Source organism: Sinocyclocheilus anshuiensis, unplaced genomic scaffold, assembly GCF_001515605.1.
Source record: "Sinocyclocheilus anshuiensis isolate Anshui unplaced genomic scaffold, SAMN03320099.WGS_v1.1 scaffold447, whole genome shotgun sequence".
Classification (NCBI taxonomy): domain Eukaryota; kingdom Metazoa; phylum Chordata; class Actinopteri; order Cypriniformes; family Cyprinidae; genus Sinocyclocheilus; species Sinocyclocheilus anshuiensis.
The window spans coordinates 3,949,654-3,970,274 of record NW_015552615.1 but is presented as its reverse complement, the minus strand read 5'-3'; the positions used below and the strand labels follow the sequence as shown (position 1 = coordinate 3,970,274).

General features: G+C 37.2%; 2 long non-coding RNA genes across 2 annotated transcripts; both read right to left on the bottom strand.

The window, feature by feature from the left end:
- Positions 1 to 777: 777 nt before the first annotated feature.
- On the bottom strand, positions 778 to 11,249 carry LOC107666123 (uncharacterized). Its single transcript, XR_001631636.1, has 3 exons — positions 11,118 to 11,249; positions 7,361 to 7,515; positions 778 to 801 (listed from the first exon to the last, which is right to left on the bottom strand). It is a non-coding gene; the product is annotated as an uncharacterized LOC107666123 (long non-coding RNA).
- Positions 11,250 to 11,371: 122 nt separating this feature from the next.
- Positions 11,372 to 17,840, bottom strand: LOC107666122 (uncharacterized). The gene is made up of 4 exons (XR_001631635.1): positions 17,735 to 17,840; positions 15,256 to 15,343; positions 14,212 to 14,381; positions 11,372 to 11,482 (listed from the first exon to the last, which is right to left on the bottom strand). It is a non-coding gene; the product is annotated as an uncharacterized LOC107666122 (long non-coding RNA).
- Positions 17,841 to 20,621: the final 2,781 nt, after the last annotated feature.

The window sequence follows — 20,621 nt, the reverse complement described above, 5'->3', positions numbered from 1 at the left end:
AGAGGCACTGTGGGTAAATATTTGACTTACTGCCCTAGTTGGCTCTTGAAGAGAAGCAAAGTTGCATGATTCATGTAATGTTTAATGAAATGTCTAAAAACACATTTTTGTATTTGATAAATGGTGCTATAAAAAGAAATAAGTATATATAATAAAGAAATTGATGCTTTTATTCAGCAAACATTTATCAAAAGGGACAATGTAAAAGATTTTGATTTCATATAAATGCTGTTATTTTTAACTTTCTATTCATCTGGAAAAAATTAATCAGTTTCCACAAAAATACGAAGCAGCTCAACTTTTTTTCAACATTGATAATAATAAGAAATGCTTCTTGAGCAGAAATTCAGCATATTAGAATGATTTCTGAAGGATCATGTGACACTGAAGACTGCAATGATGCTGAAAATCCAGCTTTTCCATGAGAGGAATAAAGTACATTTTAAAACATATTTAAATTAGAATAATACAACATTTGGACTTTAAGTGACCTTTATCATTTTCCTCAGAACACCAAGCAAGTCCTGGCCGAAGCACTGATGATTTTGCAACAAGTGTCAGAACGGGTTTTTACTTAAGTCTCCTTTCATCTTTTGTGCCTAAACCTGTTGGGTCATGGATGCTTTGGAGAGAATGAAAGCGAGGTTTGTCTCCTGACAATCTGCATTGTGAAGTCCCCATTCAGTCTTTAAACATGTAAATGTACTGTCATCTAGACAACTGGCTCCTGAACCGTTCTGAAGCTGTAGACAGAGAGGTGCTAAAGCAACCAAAGTGAGACCATTACGAAAAAGACAAGATCTGGAAAAAGAAAGCGCTCCCAGTTAGTTTCATGTTTAAGTCTCTGTTCAATCATACAGCTCTTTGTTTCAATAACAAATGCTTATTTATTTTTTTTAATCTTTATTGTCAGCCATTAAATTTCACACATTTAATGTTGTGAATGTTAAGATCAAAAGTTGCAACATCTGTAGGAGGGTTAAACACACATCAGTGCATGTTTAGCTTGTGTCCTGAGGCTGTTCAGTAGGAAGCAGGAAAACGTCCTGACAGATTCCAGAGCATTCCAAAAGACCCTCTTTAAACCAAAGCCCTCCAAATCACAGGGAATCACCTCAGGTCTGATCGTAAAGAGATAAAGTTCCATCAAGAACTTTTATAATCCATGGAACCTTTCCACTCCACCAAAATTCTTTAGATTATTAAAATGTAATAAGAAAAATGTCCTTTGTAATAAGAAAAATGGTTCTTTTTAGAATGTTTTCAATGAAAGATTCTTTGGGGAACCAAAAATGGTTTTTCCTTGGCATCACTGTGAAAACCCCTTTTTTGGAACCTTTATTTTTAAGAGGGTATTTGCTGAAAAACACCAAATGAAACTTTTTCAACAAGTCTGTAAGATACACATCTGTCACCGCATGACAATCTTGCCATTTTCTGCTTTGTGTGAAAGTGTTTTTATCAGTGCTTGGGCTTTAGCCTGTTGGTCTGATGTGGACTGACACGGTTGTGTTTGCTTTCATCACACTAAAGTGTCTCTGGCCATACGCTCCCTCACAGGAAGGTGACAAGAGACAGGAGCCATGTTTGCGCTGGGACGTTTCACTGCCTTCCTACTGTCATTAAAACATGAAAGCAGATTTTAAAGCTGAAACAGCCTCTTTAAAGAATATTGACCATAAAGGTCACAAACGCATTCATTCATTACAATAGTTCATGCCAAAGAGATCAGCATCCTCCCAAAACATACTTTTAAGTATTAAAATGCAACCATTATGTCATAAAACCCAGGACCCGGAAATGGTGAACTTGTATTACTAAAGGGCTAAAACATGATTTATGACCGCATTTTACATGCACAACTGACAAGTAGATATGTCAGCAATGCACCTTCAGAATCTTCAGAATTCGATTTTGAGACATAAATGACTGACGGCTGTTTTCGGAAAAAATGCTTTTCGAGAGGTAGCAGTCACTGAAGGTCACGCTCCAGGGCTCGGCCCAAAAATGCCAAATAGCCAGTGAAATCCACATGCTACGCTGACACACGAGGAGTGGTAGACAAGGACAGGTGTGAGATCTGTTTGAGGCCGGGATACACCCTCTGTGCTGTGTGGAAGGGGACCGTCCTGGATGCATGTGTGGAGCTGGGAAAGTATTTTGAGGACAGTTTGAGATCAATGCATGTGTGTGTTTTTGCAACAAACCCCGAAAAGTTAAGCCCTGGGAATAATGGCAGCGGTTTACTTACATTTGGAATACACTACACAACCTTTGAACAGATTTGAACCTTTGTCTGATCTGCAGTCTGGACAAGTCAACGCAAAGTTGACAAAAAAGTTAGAGCCAGTCCACAGATTTTGGGCAGTTGGACTTGACCGATTTCACACAAAAAAATCAGTTTATATCAGGCATTTTTTTGCCATTTACAAAGTCGGCAAGTGTATGATGCCTAATGTTTAAAAATCTCTTCAGATTTTAAAAGTCATGTAGTGTATTCCAGCTTTTAAAGGGATAGTTCAGGCAAAAATCAAAATGAAGTCATCATATACTTACCCTCATGTTTTTTTTAACTGTTTGGCTTTCTTCTACAGAACACAAAATATATTGTTTGAATTGTTTTTGTTCATACAATAAAGGGTTCCAAAACAGTATTTTACCGTATTGACTTTCATTGAAACAAAAAATGTCAAAAATATATTTAAAATATCTTCTGCAGAAGAAATACAGATTTGGTATGTCATGACTTCTTTTAACTTAAGGACTGCTGGGCAATATTACCTACGTGAATGCAATATGAAATCAAAATTGACCCTATCAATGCACATTATTGAGCACGATTCATCAGTTGCATGTTGTCTTTGCAATCTTATCAAAAAAGTAATCCACTTTCCCAACCTCTCCCTTCCAACTGCCTGCCATAAACAAATAGCTTTTCACAATCCAATTAAAACCTGTCTCATTCATCATCCTTTTCTCACTGAATATCTTATTTCATTCTAAAATACACTACATTATGAAAGTACAATGGGATTTGAACACCGTTTTATGTTGACTTCAACAGATCTATGGCACTCAATGCCTTTGGACCTCAGTGGCCATGAAACAAACATTACTCTTTCTTGATCATCTCATATACTATGTCATTTAACTCAGTACTAATATTACCAACAGAACAACCATCCCCTTTAATTTACAGGTTTTATCTTTAGAATAACATAAAAGGAGTGCAAAATGACTCGCCACATGGCTTACATTTCACTTTCATTAATTCAACTGATAAACTATATACGTCATACTGTCACACAACTGACTTTATGTCTTTCAAGAACTGATGTCATAATTGCCATGTAAGCAGTTATTTAGATGTTGCAGATATGGATCATTCGCTAAATGTTTTCCTGATCTAGCATGCAGTCAAAGTAGCATAACTTTAGCTTCAATAGCACAGCCTAGAACACTTTATCTTATCAACTCAGAATCAACTAAACCTCATTGTCACACCGATTAACGGTTTTAAGTAACTAACAGAAACTTCCCTGCAATTTTAAAACAAAGTGGCTTTATCTTAATCCCAATTTAAGTACATAATGACTCAGATCCATGTCCCTCTTTGCTTTGTTTTGGGATAATTGATCAAATAAAAAAACATTTTTTGACATTTACTCCTGTATTTCTTCAAAATTTGGTGTGTAATGATATACATAACTAACTAGCCTGAATATCTAGACTAGTTAAGGAATTAAAACAGCCTTACATTTACATTTCGATTTATTCATTTAGCAGACGCTTTTATCCAAAGCGACTTACAATTGGGGAATACATCAAGCGATTCATCTTAAAGAGGCAAAGAGACACAGGAAGTGCTCGTCATACCAAGTTTCAAGCATTGTTCAAATAAGTACAAACTAGACAGAGAAAGATGAAAGAAAAGAGAAAAAGATTTATTTTTTTTAGGATTAAGTCAGATAGTGACGAAAGAGGTGAGTTTTCAGCTGTCGCTTGAAAAATGTCAGGGAATCAGCATTCCGGATAGGAGTTGGAAGGTCATTCCACCAGCCAGGAACGGTAAACGAAAATGTTCTGGAAAGTGATTTTGTGCCTCTTTGTGATGGTACCACGAGGCGTCGCTCACTAGCGGATCTCAGACTTCTGGAGGGAATGTAGATTCGTAAGAGTGAGTGGAAGAAGGCGGATGCTGATCCTGAGGCTGTTCTATATGCAAGCATCAGTGTCTTGAACTTGATGCGAGCCGTAACCGGCAGCCAGTGCAGGGAGATGAAGAGAGGTGTGACATGGGCTCTTTTGGGCTCGTTGAAGACCAGTCGTGCCGCTGCATTCTGAATCATTTGAAAAGTTTGATTGTGCATGAGGCAAGTCCAGCTAGGAGAGCATTGCAGTAGTCCAGTCTAGAAATGACAAGGGCCTGCGCTTTTATCCAAAGCGACTTACAATTAGGGAATACATCAAGCGATTCGTCTTAAAGAGGGAAATAGACACAGGAAGTGCTCGTCATAACAAGTTTCAAGCATTGTTCAAATAAGTACAAGCTAGACAGAGAAAGATGAAAGAAAAGAGAAAAATTTTTTTTTGTTTTTTTTAGGTTGAAGTCAGATAGTGACGAAAGAGGTGAGTTTTCAGCTGTCGCTTGAAAAATGTCAGGGAATCAGCATTCCGGATAGGAGTTGGAAGGTCATTCCACCAGCCAGGAACGGTAAACGAAAATGTTCTGGAAAGTGATTTTGTGCCTCTTTGTGATGGTACCACGAGGCGTCGCTCACTAGCGGATCTCAGACTTCTGGAGGGAATGTAGATTCGTAAGAGTGAGTGGAAGAAGGCGGATGCTGATGACTGTGCATGATGGAAGTCCAGCCAGAAGAGCATTGCAGTAGTCCAGCCTAGAAATGACAAGGTTCTGGACAAGAAGTTGTGCAGCACGCTCCGTTAGGAAGGGCCTGATCTTTCTGATGTTGTGCAATGCAACCTGCAAGATCTAGCAGTTTTTGCAATGTGGTCTTTAAAAGTCAGCTGGTCATCAAAGATTACACCAAGATTTCTCACCGAAGTTGATGGGGTAATTGTAGAAGAACCTAGCTGGATGGAGAAATCATGCTGTAGAGTTGGAGTGGCAGGGGGCTTCAGTGACTGACAGTAGCGCAGTCTCAGTTGAATGGCCACTCCTGAAGCCTGACTGGTTAGGATCCAGTTGGTTGTTCTGTTTAAGAAACAATGATACCTAAAAACAACTTGTTAGAGTGTTCCTGTGAGAAGAGATGTGTTGATGATGTGTGTGAGTGGTGGTAAAAGTGTAGGGGAGATTGCTTGGAGAAGGTGTGAGGGGATTGAGTCTAGTGGGCATGTTGTAGGATGGCTGGAGAGGAGAAGATTGGATACTTCTGCCTCAGTGAGGGGACAGAAGGAGAAGGGGGAAATTTTAGGCGTGGATGCGGTTGGTTTGAGTTCGTGTGTGTGTGGAGCTGAGAACGGACTACTGATTGTTCTAGTTTTGTCTGTGAAGAATGTGGCGAAATCATCAGCTGTTATAGAAGTGGTGGGAGGTGGTGAAGGGGGACAGAGTAGAGAACTGAATGTTTTGAAGAGGTTATGTGTGTCTGTAGCGCTGTTGATCTTGTTGTGAAAATATGAAGATTTGGCAGTATGGACTTGAGCAGAGAAAGATGAAAGCAAAGACTGATACATACTCAAGTCAGACAGATCTTTTGATTTGCACCATTTTCTCTCTGCTGCCCTGAGTTTGGACCGATGCTCATGAAGAACATCGGATAACCAGGGGTTAGAAGGGGTAGTCCGTGCTGGCCTGGAGGAGAGAGGACATATATTGTCTAGACAAGAAGTTAAAGTAGAGTATAAAGTGTCCGTTGCTGCATTAACGTCCAGAGATGAGAAATGGGTAGGTGAAGGAAGAGAGGAGGATACTACAGAGGAAAGATGGAAGGGTGAAAGGGAGCGCAGGTTTCGTCTGAAAGTAACAGGTAGAGGGGTTGGTGGCACACAGGTAGGAAGATGTAGGTTAAATGAAATGAAGAAATGGTCAGAGATGTGTAGAGGTTTTACCAAAATGTTGTCTGTAGTACAATGCGTGTGTAAATTAAGTTGGTTGCCTGATTTGTGCTTGTTTGTAGTGTTAAGGCGTTTGAAATCAAATGAAGCTAGGAGTGAATGGAAATCTGCAGCATAAGGCTTGTCCAGATTAATGTTAAAGTCGCCAAAGACTAAAAGTGGACTGCTATCCTCCGGGAATGAGGACAGCAGACCATCCAGCTTCCACCTCAGCTGACAGACAACAAACAAATACACAGCCACCCGACACTTCAGAGAAAACAGCTGTGGCCGCCTTGTTAAATTAGCACACCCAAAAGCCTATAGCAGGGCAATTGCTCAAATTGAAACTAAATTTCGCACTTAAGTGCAGGAATGGAGCAATATAAATAACAAAAGCTCCTTCTTAGCCGACGGCTATTACTCTAATTACAAATAAAGTGCAATCAAAAATACAAATTACAACGAAAAATAGCAGTAGAAATAGCTAGAGAACGAAATAAACCTTCTTAGCAGCAAGTAACAATTTAAACAACAGATGTAGAAACAAAGTATTAAGCAAACACTCACGCGCTCCCGTCTACTCTGCTGACTGATCGCTTCTCCCTTAACAAGAGATGGTAATGTTTATGGTGAAGCTAAATTGTTTACCATCACTATTTGTGACTTTCTTTACAATCAAACTAGTAGCAACACACACTACACTTTAATAACCTGCTTTTAAATTCCATGGACCTATTGGTCAAAGATTTCTAATCCCAGAGAGATGAGCATACGGGTGAACAGAGGTTTTAGGGTCACCCCCTAATGAAGCCTAATCCCCCAAAGGTTAAAGGTCACCGTGTATCCATTTTCCAGGGCATAAGAAGGTTCTTTCTTTTGTGGATGTTAAACCTCCTTTTCTTCATGCCCTCAGAGCATAATGAGAGTCCAGTCACAGTGAGAGAAGCGCCGGGGTAATTAGGCGTAGAAGCTGATAGGGTGTCTTTAAACATTAATGGAATTTATGTAGATTATTTCAAGTATGTCAAATTGTGTCGGAAAGATTATTCCACATAAAAGCTTTTAAACTGACAAAGGAATGATAAAAGCTTGTGTTGACATGTTAGTTGCTTTGCACAATATATTTCTTTTTATCTTCTGAGGGTGCCAAAATGCCGCTCGACCGGTTGGGTCACACGGGTATCACAGTCTCATGTGCATGCAAAGAAACACACTTTTTGAGAAACTGCTCCATGTTTCAAAGTGAACAGGGAGTGAAGCGGCATTCAAGAAAAAGATGAATCGTAAATCACAGGACCTTTCTAGAATCTTCCAAGAGCTTCCATTGTTGAGGGAGCGGCCGGGCCCCTCTCCCTCCAGCATGAGGCCTTTCCTCGGGCCGTTTCCGTCGCCATGGGGGGGCTTCACCCCTGAGCTCCTGTAGGTGTGCATGTCTGTCATCTCAGGAACGTCCTGCAGCACATGTACGTACACATAAAGAGAGGTTAGGGCACACAGAAAACCTTGTTTTAAGCATAAATCTCAAATAAAAAAAAGGTAGTTAAGTTTATGCTTAAAACAGAAAAATAGCTTAAATAGAATAGATTGTTCAAAACATAATTAAAAAGACATTTATTCAAAATTCATTTTAAACTAGAAAGTGTATTTTCTTGCCCCTTTAAGTACATTTTTTATATATTTCAACATTTGAAAGTTTAACCAAAATATGTGTACATTTTTTTTTTTAAATATTTTAAATATAATTATTTTTTCCCTATTACACTTATTAACACTTATTAAGTATTCTACTCTATAATTATAGTATCAATCAAAATTATAAATAATAAAGGTTGTCTGGTCTTATACTATCTATAATATAATGTTTACAGAAAAAATGGTAGATCCTTCTCTAAGTTTAGTTACCCACAGGCTTAAATAGCTCATTGAGAATTTCTTGGCTAAATTACTGTGCAACAGCATTCTTTCCCTTCATTTCTCTGAGAGAAACACATCTGTGCTTAAAACAGGCTAATGAGCACAATGAGAGCTGAATGTGAACATAATAAGACTGTAAACCTGTGAGATTCGTCTTATATTTCAGAATCAGGAATTTAAAAAGAGGAAGTAACCAAGAAACGTACAGCAAAGAGAAGAAAAGAGAAGTAACAAGAAGGTGTGACAGATGGGGAAATGCTCATTTGTAGCTGTAGAGCTGTGTTTTGATGTAGCAGAAACAAATACAACATTAAAAATATTGCAAAGCATCATGTCTTTCTACTCACTAACAAGGGAAGTTGTTACAGTACACATGTGTTTGTGTGTGTACAAGAGTTGCACAGGATTTTAGAGTTTTACATCATTCTGTTGACACAAACACACCCAGTATATTTGTTCAAAGGTTGGTCATTCTTTAATAGAGGCAATTTCCACATTTGTACATAGTGTGTGACCTGGTCAAAGGCAACTGAGGTGAGATTATATGAGGTCTTTAAGGGTTATAAGTTTAGCCTGAACTTGTAAGCATGGTTTAAAGACATGTTGTTCCATCTCTCTCCAAATCATTTCCAGTCCTCTCTCATAAAAGTGGTAAAAAGACCAAAAAAGACTACACAGAGTATGGAAGAATATATACATATATATGTATATATATCACTGTAGAGACAAAATCTACTATTTACAGTGTATGGTTTAGTAAAGTAATTGTATTACTCACAGTGTGTCCTTATAATATTGTTGTAATTTTTGTAAACTGCATTGCAATATTTCGTTTAATTGTATACCTGTATATAGCTGGAATGATAATAAACACTCTCCATAGGCTGCGTTTGAATACAATATTAGCATATTGCACAGAACACATCTAAATATTTTCCAAAAATACTATGTGGAGCGGTATGCAGTGACAACAACGGTATGCTACTAAAATTCATTTGTAGTCCATGGGCAGGAAAAAAAGCAATATATGGCATAATTAAAACAATTATTAATTAACATAAAACATCACACCTACCTAATATTAAAAACACATTACAAGTAGTAGTAATACAATTCCAAGCAAGTTGCATTGTAATAAATGCTAATACACCTAAAATAAATGAATGTTAATGAATAATGATTGAAAAAAAAAAAAGTTTTTCAATGATCACATATTTGGCTCGTCTTCAGCCATATTTTCAGTCATAACTTAAATTAAGGTGGAACACTGACTAATGCTAATTGGTAGTGTGTTCCAAATACTGACAGCTCTTATAGAGAAGACTGAGCGACTAAAGTCTGTGGCTCTATGCATATTGCACTTCACAATCATCTTTTGAAGAAGGGATATTGCTGTATAGCCTGGTGAGTGTAGTATGCATGCAGAATGTAGTCCATACTGCACTTGCAACACATAGTGCATATTGAGTACAAGCAGTATGCTGAACATAGACTAGTCCAGCAGAAAAAGAGCTATTCTTCGTATAGTTGCTCCATCTGAGTGTGTGTTCTCTGGCCATCTCTGCCTAGCTAATAGCTCATGACAGCTTGAGGTCTCGCCCTGTCAGCTCTACCTGCAGGGGTCTGGCCCAATGCCTCTTCAGGGTAATTGTTCTGCCCTTCCAACCCCCCTCTCAGGCTTTAATCCCTTCCCCCAAGAATGCTACCGAGGGTCAAGGTGTGTGGGGGGGAGAAAGAGGAAGAGAGAGAGTGTGTGAGTGAATACAGAAGCAGTTGCTCTTCCAAACTAATTATAACTGCATTTCAGCGCTGTCAATGTAAGCTCTGTTCTGCACAGCAGCTCCGGGACACATCTACACTTCATCAAGACACAAGCTGAACAACTGTGAGAACTAACTGTTACGTAACACTAGTGTGTATCGTATAGCTGAGATTCAAAACCTCTTTTGCCAGCACAAAGCTGATATATACTCACTATATATGTACAATACTTTTCAATACTCTCTATCATCACACAATTAGTTATAATGATTAGATTATAAGATTTCAATTAAAAAACTTTTTTTTTCAATATGTATTATGTCAATTTAATATTTTCAGCATAATGTAAGACAATGCCAAAGCATAAATACAAATAACCTAAATAAATAGAAGTGCAGTCATTTTTCTTTGATGATAAGTGGTCTCTAAGTTGTTCTTTGTGTTTTCATTGCTGTGTACTTTCTAGGCGATTTCTTATTAAGTGAAACCAAAAGTGCTTAACCAAATCTCTAAATTCTGTTCACTAGATATCAGGTTTCCCTTTAAATATTAGTATAATATTAATATTAATAAATATATAGAATAAAATAAAAATTATTCATATGTAATAAAAAATGAAGAAAAAATGTAATCCATAAATAGAATAAAAACATACAACATAAAATCTACATAATTAAATTGAATAATTAAATGTAATAAAATATCTACAAAAATAAAATAAAAATTACTAAATTGTTCAAATTAAATGTAAAAAAATATTCAAAACTTTAATTAAAACATTAAATGACTAAATAAAAAATTATTAATATGTATGAAAAAATAAATAAAAGAATAAAATCACTCAGAACTACACCATTATTTCAAATTCCTTCCGTTCTCTTTCTTTGTTTCTAAAACACAAAGGTTGTATCAAACAACTTAGAAAGTTCCCCAGTGCTGTTTTTGTTGCTCAGCTCGGGCACCTGTTAATCATTGGCTAGAATGGAGACGTTCTGTGAGGCTTTTCCTAGAAACTCGCCTCTCTCCAGTTAAGCTGAAGAGACTTTCTGAATGTATGTGTGCATGTGGACACTGAGTGGCTGAACACAGAGGGCAGAGAAATCCCTTCATTCCAGCCAGTGTGATCCCAGACACGTGGACCTCAGCCCAGGAAAATTCATCCAAGTACAGAGACATACTGTACATGAAGACACACATGGAAAATAACAGCTACTGAGGGATCACGGTGTCCTCATAATACAGAGAATCACAACTGTGAGGCCAAACCAAAGTCTGAACATGTGTTTTACTGTGAGCTATAACAGCCTGAATGTGAATAAACCTGGTGTGCTTTAAAGAAATAATTCCTCTTTAAGTGATAATTGTCATACTTTACTCACCCTAAAGCTGTATGACTATTTCTTCTTCAGGACACAAAAACAGACGTTTAGCAGAATCTCAGAGGTTCTCCATACTGTGAAACTGGATGGTGAGCAGGAGCCGTCACTGTCAGGAGCTCAAAAACAGAAAAACACAATAAATGCATGCATTGCATTTTCTATTTTGCTGTAACTATGCATTCCCATACTTCTCATTAGGGAAACTCCATGGCTATATAATGGAGCCCTTATGTGACATTTTTAATTACCTCAAGGAAAAACTGCTTACACAAGACACTCTGCCCTTGTTTTGGTGTAATTTCAGCGTTCTCCAGCATGTGTGGTCTGTGATTAAGATGGAAGCCTTGAGAAAACCTCGGAGAAATCTGGGTGACCAAAAAAGGCAGCTTGGATGAAAATAGTAACATCTCCTAACCATTCTATCATAGCGGATTTACTTTGCGATCATAAAGTTATGGTTCCAAAGTACATAAACCATTTTCATCAGTCACACCGTTGCAATGCACGTAGACAGTTTTATGCAAAACTCACATAATTAATGTGCTGCAATAGTAACACATAATAGTAAATATAAAGAGCAATTTCTTTTAAGTTCGCCAGAGCAAAACTCACAGTCATGATGCCAGGCTGTTGCTATGCAGTTGCTAAGGTGTTCTTAGATACTTTCAAGTGCATGGTTACACTATATGGCACTACATTTCCCTCCCTTCGGCGCAAGTCTGTTGCATTCTTTTGGCCGTTTTATTGCCAAATTTTATTAATTAGGATTTGCTCACATCAGTAAACTTAAGCATGACTAATAATAATACTGATACTTGTCTTGCATGAGTAAAGTAGACAGATTAAGAGAGAAAACACATTAACACCCCTGTAAAAAGGTTCACTTTCAGTAATCAGAAATGAGTGCTAAATTTGACCCGGGCCCCTCATGGGTGGGTGTTTTTGAACTGAAAACTTCCATTTCTGTCATGTATGTCATATGATGAGTCTTGTTTTTGCTAGGGGGCTTCCCCTTTTACAAGTGATGGTGTCTAACAGCTCATCTCTACCTTCTGCATGATCCAACCGATACAGTAAGTGATCTGAATCTCTTGTGCAGTTCTGCAGATGCACAGGAATCATGAGACATCATGACCATGAGCTTATTGAAAGTCTCAGAGGTTCACAGATCATTCATCTTCAGACCAGCTTTACTGGTGGTGGTTGATATTTTTAGTTGGATGTTCTTGTCATGCACAGTCAGACTCGGTTAGATGATTGGACTGATGGTAGATCAGAACACACTCAGACATGCATGGGAAGATAAACTCTTTAAACTCTTCTGGTAAAAGGGTGGGAGCTTCACATGGTGGATTACTCACAATCTTCTGATTTCAGCAAAACAGCCATTAGAGTATAAAACAGTGTGCCTTTTTCATAAAATACCCTTTAACCCATCTTTGTGTCAAGACATCCGCTGATTAAACCAGACACTTCACACTTGACACTTCGGTCTATTTAAACGCAGCAACATTTGATTTCTGCTGAAACATCAGCTTGCATCTAAGATGCAAATTTATGGATTTGCAAGAGGTTGTCAACACATTAAATGGGCAAACAGCTTAATGCTTTACACTCTATTGTGAAGAAACATTAAACATTTACAATAAATGTAAAAGAAAAAAAAAAATGAAGATGAAAAATATAGCTGCTGTAAGATGAAGATAAAATACAGCAGGCTACAATTATGATAATAAACAAAAATAATTATTGCAAAACATTTAGATGCTTTTGTACACTCAAATCACATATTTTGCTTGTGCTATCTGTCTTTCGAAATACTACTTGGTTTCTTAATTTATTATCTAATGCAATAACCTTCAGACTTAAACGTCTAAACACTTTTTTGGGGGCGCTGCATTTAACAGGAAAGAAAATGGCTCTTTTAGTCATAATATAGCTCATTTTCCTGAACAAACACCAATCAGCTTTGTCCTGTTTTCAGCCAGTGCAACAAAAGCCCACATTTTAAGGCCATTCAGCTCTTATTTTGACCCTGAGCCAGCTGTTAATGAACGTCATTTCACTATTTTTGTACAGGATTTAAGCATCCTAGAGGCTTCCTTAAATTACTGCTGTGCCAAATTATTATGCTACGCTGAAAATGACCACAACGAGTCACATTTTAACAGTAATTTTCATGGCTTCTCAGAAATATTGAACTTTTTTTTTACCTGTTCATGCATTAAATCAGTATATACTTCAGGAATCTGTGCTTTTATCTACAATTAGTGTCAAGCGAATTTATAGTCATTATCATCAAATGTATTCATCATTAACATTTCATCACCTCTGCATAACAACAGTTAGAAAATAAGTCAAAGAAGTTGTATTTATATACATTTAAGTACAGGAAGTGCATATATGTATATATATATGAGGTTCAAGTGCATGCACTTCCTGTTGACATCTTCATAGTGATTTCTGTTGAAGCAGAACAAAAGCAAATTATATGATGTAACTGTGTCTCTTGGGGCCCTACAAACCCTGATTTTTAACATCAGGGTGGAAATCATGCAAATGAGAACAATGTGAGAGAAACACTGGTAAGCAACAGGAAACGTTCCTTTTTAATGTTAAACCTAGATGGGGAGCTTCCCCCTGAGTTTCCTGTGAGTGAAGTGCTAGCGCAAGTGCTGCAACAGAAAGTACAGGGGTGAATACCTACATATGACATTCATGTGAAATTTCCCTAAATAGCTCCATTGTGTAGGCTGCGCTGACTACTTGATGAGCATTAAGTATTTTAATGTGAAAAACCACAAATTTGTATCGCTCCCAGAAGAATTCAAGCCGCATTTGACAAGAACATGCATATTAATCTGAACGATCAAGAGCACTACGTACTGCGCATGCACTTTAAATGCCATATCATTTTTAAAAACAACAAAATCCTCTAAGAATATGAAAATGTTCAGGAAATGTAGTTTGCATTGCTAATGCATGACAGTTTACTGTTATTAAAAGTGCTACCATTTTGCATGACACAATGTCAAACGGTCTCCAGATAAATGGTTAAAAGTTTTGCTTTGTGTGTGGCCTCCGGTTCCATTACCTCTATGAGTGATGCGTTTCCACAGCGCATGCCTCTCAATAGGAGGATTTCCCCTTGTTGTTCAAAGCTGCACTCATGACTCACTCGGTTTCACTCGCTCTCTTTCTCATTCCATCCCTCTCTTTCTCTCTCTCTCTCTCTCCAACGGAGGGGGCTTTTCATTGTTTTGCCTGTGGAGAAACAAATAAAGGGGGAGTTTTAAGACTGATATGAGTAAACTGCAAAGGTACAAATGTCTCACTGCAGGCAGGTGGTTAGACACACTTCAGTGGTCTCAAATGTTTGTTTCAGCCCCCTAATCTTACTGCAAAGTTAGGTGACGTTTGAATCATGGGAATCATTAACTTCCAGATAAATTAAAGGGATAGTTCACCCAAAAATGAAAATTCTGTCATTAATTACTCACCCTCATGTCGTTCTAAACCCGGAAGACCTCCGTTGATCTTCGGAAAACAAATTAAGATATTTTTTGATGAATTCTGAGAGCTCTCTGACCCTCCCATAGACAATTCGTCTCCTCTGTGTCACCCTGGTGCCATTTTGGAGAGTATTCTGTGTCAGCAGCTGACACAGAATAGCATACGCTGTTTACGTTCAGTGGATATTCTCCAAAATGGCACCAGGGTGACGCGGAGGAGACAAATTGTTCAATAAAGTCGTTATTTTTGTTTTCTTTGTGTGCAAAAAGCATTCTTGTAGCTTCGTAAAATTACAGTTGAACCCCTGATGTCACATGGATTATTTTACCGATCTCCTTGCTACGTTTCTGGACCTTTATCGTGGTAATTACATTGCTGTCTATGGGAGGGTCAGAGAGCTTTCAGAATTCATCAAAAAATATCTTAATTTGTGTTCCGAAGATGAACGGAGGTCTTACGGGTTTAGAACGACATGAGGGTGAGTAATTAATGACAGAATTTTCATTTTTGGGTGAACTAACCCTTTAAAGTAATGGGAATTGGGGCTGAAATGTGCTTAATTGTCATGACACTTGTAAAGTAAAGCTTACGATTTCTTTATAATTTCTTATCGCACGAGATTCACCTGTATAAGTTTCATTCCGGTGGGAAACAGACATTTTCAGAATAACTGCCAGCATGTATTTCTCAACTTCTTCAGCTTCTTCCTACAGCTGCAGAGATCAGAAGAACATGATAAACTCCTCAACACACAGGAATGTGACAAGATACACAGAAATCTGCCTACAGGGGATTATTTTGTGGAAATGTGTTCAAATTAAGATGATGGCATTGCAAAATAAAGATGTTGGGGAGCAGATTGTAGGTTTTTGCCTCAAGTACGTTTACAGCTGCAGTATGGCATATTTAATAGCTTTAGGTCTTTTTAGTGAAAGAAAAAAGTATTATTGAGAGAAATTATGCATATCAGAAAACTCTTGATTACTTATTTTATATTTCTGATTTAAAGGGTTTTCCCAAGTAAAATCAACATCTTTCCAAGTATGCATGGGGTACACATGTCACTGAATTAAAGGGACCAAGAAGTCCTTCCAAATACTGGGACAAAGTTCAGTAGAACATGATTAAAGTACTCAGCAAAGCTTGGTTTACATTCCCTGCTGATTGATATGCATGTGTGCGTATGGGTGTTTGTTTGGTGGCTGACGTATCACTATGATTTCAAGGCCAGATGACTTTCTGTGAAGAGGACAAACGAGAGTTCGAATGAGTGAATGTGTGTGAAGTGAATTGGATTGATCAGGTCATTGTATGAATGCCAACTTGATAAAAACGCAGGAATACAAAGATAGTAGTAAGTCTTGGCTCTGCATTACATGCACTCTGAGTCCATTCCAGGGAGTTCCTTCTGAGAAGTTGGATTTCTCTGTATTCACCATGTGGCACACAGACAGAACCCTATCATAGAGGTTAGTCAGAACGAATCCTCATGTGACACCAGCACATTCTCTCTGGATATGCGTTTTAATTTGGTCAGATAAAATTCTCTTGATGTTCAGATAGTTCCTCGAATGCTCAAGCGTGTTGCAGGAAATTTGGTCTTCAGGTAATAAAAAAAACACACTCATTTGTCTAAATTCATGCACGGCATTTCTCTTACCCCACTGGCAAATCGTTTTTTAATATAATATTACACTTAATAATTTGCCAATGGGAAAAGAAAAACAAAGTTAATTCAAGACATTTTTCATAATATCTTACGCTGCTTTGATTCTCATGTAGATTTGCCTTGTTTGTCTTGTTTTCCACTAAAATAGTCGAATACCATCAGTATTTAGACTGTTAGTGGAAAACAAGACAAAAGTATTGATTAAAAATGATTTTCAATGTGATTTCACAAATGGAAATATAAATGTAATTTCATACAGATTCAGAATGTCTGATGTCACAGCATGTTTAATTTTCAATTTGAATATTCAAAAAATGTGTTCTCGTTTCTTCTGGCTTTGTATTCCCAGTTTGAAAAAATTCTATTAAAATCATATTATTTTAAACAAATCATAAGCAAATCAACATATGCTGTTTGTAATTTTAGAACATGTAGTTTTGTCAAACTTCCCCTGCTTTTAAAAGTAAAAATGTCTTGCAAATGCTGTTCTTGAGAGCCACAGTGATACCCCTGAATATAATTCATTGTACTTCTGTAATATGATGTTAGTTTTTCTGAGTAAAATAAAATATTTAATGGGAAAAAATTTGGATGGGACTATTAAAGCAGGCTTTTTCTCACCAGACTAAGACATTTCTAAAATATAAAATAGTTATTGGCTATTGGTTAACAATAGGTGACGTCAACGAAAGAGGAGAGTCAATTCAGAGGCAGAGCGAGATTATGAAGACAAAAAAATAATTTGGAATAATTTTCGCCAATGAATCATTCACAGTCAGACCAGAAACGTGTAGTAAATAGTCAAAGGGTCCATTTTGATTTTATGTCGACTTCGGACCCGTCAGGGTTGAATGTGTGTGCTGTGTGTTTCTGGCACGTGTGTGAACTGTCAGAGGGAACATGTGCGTGGGAGATTTGTGGGAAAATGTCCTGTGACAGCAGCATGAAATGGGGTGAGTGACAGTGGACAGCTGAGGGATGTGAAACGAGACAAAAGGACAGTATATATATGCCGGAGTACGTGAGCGTGTAAGAGGAGAGAGTGTGTGTGTGTGTGTGTTCTAGCATCTGTGTATCTGTCTGTGTCTGCAGTGGGGCAAACCGTTTCACATTCCTCAGACGCAGTTGTGTTTGCCATGATTTATAGTTCGTCTAAATCGGTGGCGAGTAAAAGGCATAATTACAGAACTTTCTTTAAAAGATTTTTACATATGGAAATGCAAATGGTCACGTCTGCGGATGAAAACAGATCATTCACTTAATGACCGGCTGCAAAAGACATTTTATTTACAGAACATCAAACTGAACTTTATACTATAAACCAGTTAGCCCACATGAACCCATTTGAGACCATGAGTTTGCTGTGCAAGGTTTGGCTAAAGCACTTATTATGCAAATCCTTCTTAAAAGGATAGTACACAAAAAAGAAACTTACTTCCATCTCGCCTTATTCTATAGAATGTCCAGGCTGCCCTTTTCCATTCACTGAACGTAAATAGGGACAGAAACTGTAAAAAAAAAAAAAAAAAAAAAAAGAAGTATATAACATCATACAAGTTTGGAAAGACGAGAATGGAATAATTTAATGATTTTGGGGTTTACAATAAGAGAGAACAAATGAATGTTTTCATATTACATGAGTTCAGCAAGATTCAAGCACCGTTGCAAACACGAAACGAACGATTCGTCTTATCTGAGTCTAGATGTAATCCGTGTGGTCCTGAATCAGGGTTTACAAACAGTTTACAGATTATCACCCAACTGCCAGCTGAGATACATCAGGAATCTGAAGTTCACTGAACCCTCTTTGTGCAGTAATGAGGATCCATTAGCACGTAACTCGACACTGGTCCTGGATCAGAGGCAGCAGATGCTGATGTCTTTACATGGCTATTAGCAGGAGGCATAATCTGCATGCTCAACATTAAATGAAATTAAGAAGAGCTAAAAACTGGACAACTTGCAGACAGAGAAAGTTTCTTAAAAACAACAACATATGTTATGTTTTACATGCTGGTCCCCAACCGGCTTCATAACTAGCTGTATCCAGTATGACTTCCTTTGGCCAACCAGTCTGTCATCTCACAGACAATGCTGGTTGACCAACTTCACCAACTGGTGAACAGCATGGCTATCATAGCCAACTAGCTAGACCAGCACCAATCCAGCATGGGCCAGTTTTGAAATCTCTGCAAATTTCTGTTGAGCAGTGCTAAAATATAATCTCACTGTTATTTACTTACACATTTTATTTTGATTTTGAAGATAACAACAGGTACCAAAATTAATTAATTTATTTTTTTTAAATACAATTTTAAGCAAACCCAAAATGCAGCATGACAAGCTTAGCAAAAGCATCTGACCATGATGGTGGATGTGGTCGAGGGTAAATTTAAAACAAATAAATAAACAAATAAATAAATAAAATAAAAAATAATATTTGTTTATATAAAAAATATTTTAAATAATATTTAATTGACATTTAAGTAATATTTATTCAGTAGTGGACAGTAGCAATAGAAAATAGGTTTATGTAAAAAAATTAATTAATTAATTGGAGAACAAAAAAGGAGAAAAGGAGAGAGAGAAAAAACTGTAAAAAAAAAAAAAAAAAAAAAAAGAAGTATATAACATCATACAAGTTTGGAAAGACGAGAATGGAATAATTTAATGATTTTGGGGTTTACAATAAGAGAGAACAAATGAATGTTTTCATATTACATGAGTTCAGCAAGATTCAAGCACCGTTGCAAACACGAAACGAACGATTCGTCTTATCTGAGTCTAGATGTAATCCGTGTGGTCCTGAATCAGGGTTTACAAACAGTTTACAGATTATCACCCAACTGCCAGCTGAGATACATCAGGAATCTGAAGTTCACTGAACCCTCTTTGTGCAGTAATGAGGATCCATTAGCACGTAACTCGACACTGGTCCTGGATCAGAGGCAGCAGATGCTGATGTCTTTACATGGCTATTAGCAGGAGGCATAATCTGCATGCTCAACATTAAATGAAATTAAGAAGAGCTAAAAACTGGACAACTTGCAGACAGAGAAAGTTTCTTAAAAACAACAACATATGTTATGTTTTACATGCTGGTCCCCAACCGGCTTCATAACTAGCTGTATCCAGTATGACTTCCTTTGGCCAACCAGTCTGTCATCTCACAGACAATGCTGGTTGACCAACTTCACCAACTGGTGAACAGCATGGCTATCATAGCCAACTAGCTAGACCAGCACCAATCCAGCATGGGCCAGTTTTGAAATCTCTGCAAATTTCTGTTGAGCAGTGCTAAAATATAATCTCACTGTTATTTACTTACACATTTTATTTTGATTTTGAAGATAACAACAGGTACCAAAATTAATTAATTTATTTTTTTTAAATACAATTTTAAGCAAACCCAAAATGCAGCATGACAAGCTTAGCAAAAGCATCTGACCATGATGGTGGATGTGGTCGAGGGTAAATTTAAAACAAATAAATAAACAAATAAATAAATAAAATAAAAAATAATATTTGTTTATATAAAAAATATTTTAAATAATATTTAATTGACATTTAAGTAATATTTATTCAGTAGTGGACAGTAGCAATAGAAAATAGGTTTATGTAAAAAAATTAATTAATTAATTGGAGAACAAAAAAGGAGAAAAGGAGTTTCAGTTGGTGCCTTCAAAGATTTATTTCGACCTGATATGACCAGTATTTGTTGACATAACCTAATTTAGTCACAATGATTTAAATATATTCAATTATATACTGGATTTTAATTAAAACTCATTTTCAAGTTACCTGATTAAACAGTTTTACAGCATATTAGAGTAACAATAAAATACCTGCAGTACACTTTTTGTCATTAAACAACTTAACCAACTGGTGTTGCAGGAACCCTAATGGTAAACCACTTGGTAACCAATCACTCTCACTACCACTTCTAAATTTAAATACAAACTAGAGAAATCAGTTGATCTCTTCCCACTGATTCTATCATTTCTATAACTGTAAAAAGAAAGAATAAAAATCCCCATCTCTGCATAGGAGTGCACTTGCCACTTTCTAAGTTTTGACCTCCCTCTGTTGGAGAAGTGTATACTGGAGCATGTCTCTCAGGTCTGGGGTCAGAAGGTGAGGAATTCCTTAAAGAAACAACCAAAGAGCAAAGACAAGGAGCCTCCTTCTTTAAAAGACCAAAGGAAAGGAGACGAGAGCCAGACGGATGCCCTATCTGAGGTCTGAACTCCTTTATAAAGAATAAAGTGCAGCCTTTATCTAGTGTACCTAAAAGACAATTCGTCTTTCTGAACAAAGAGTTC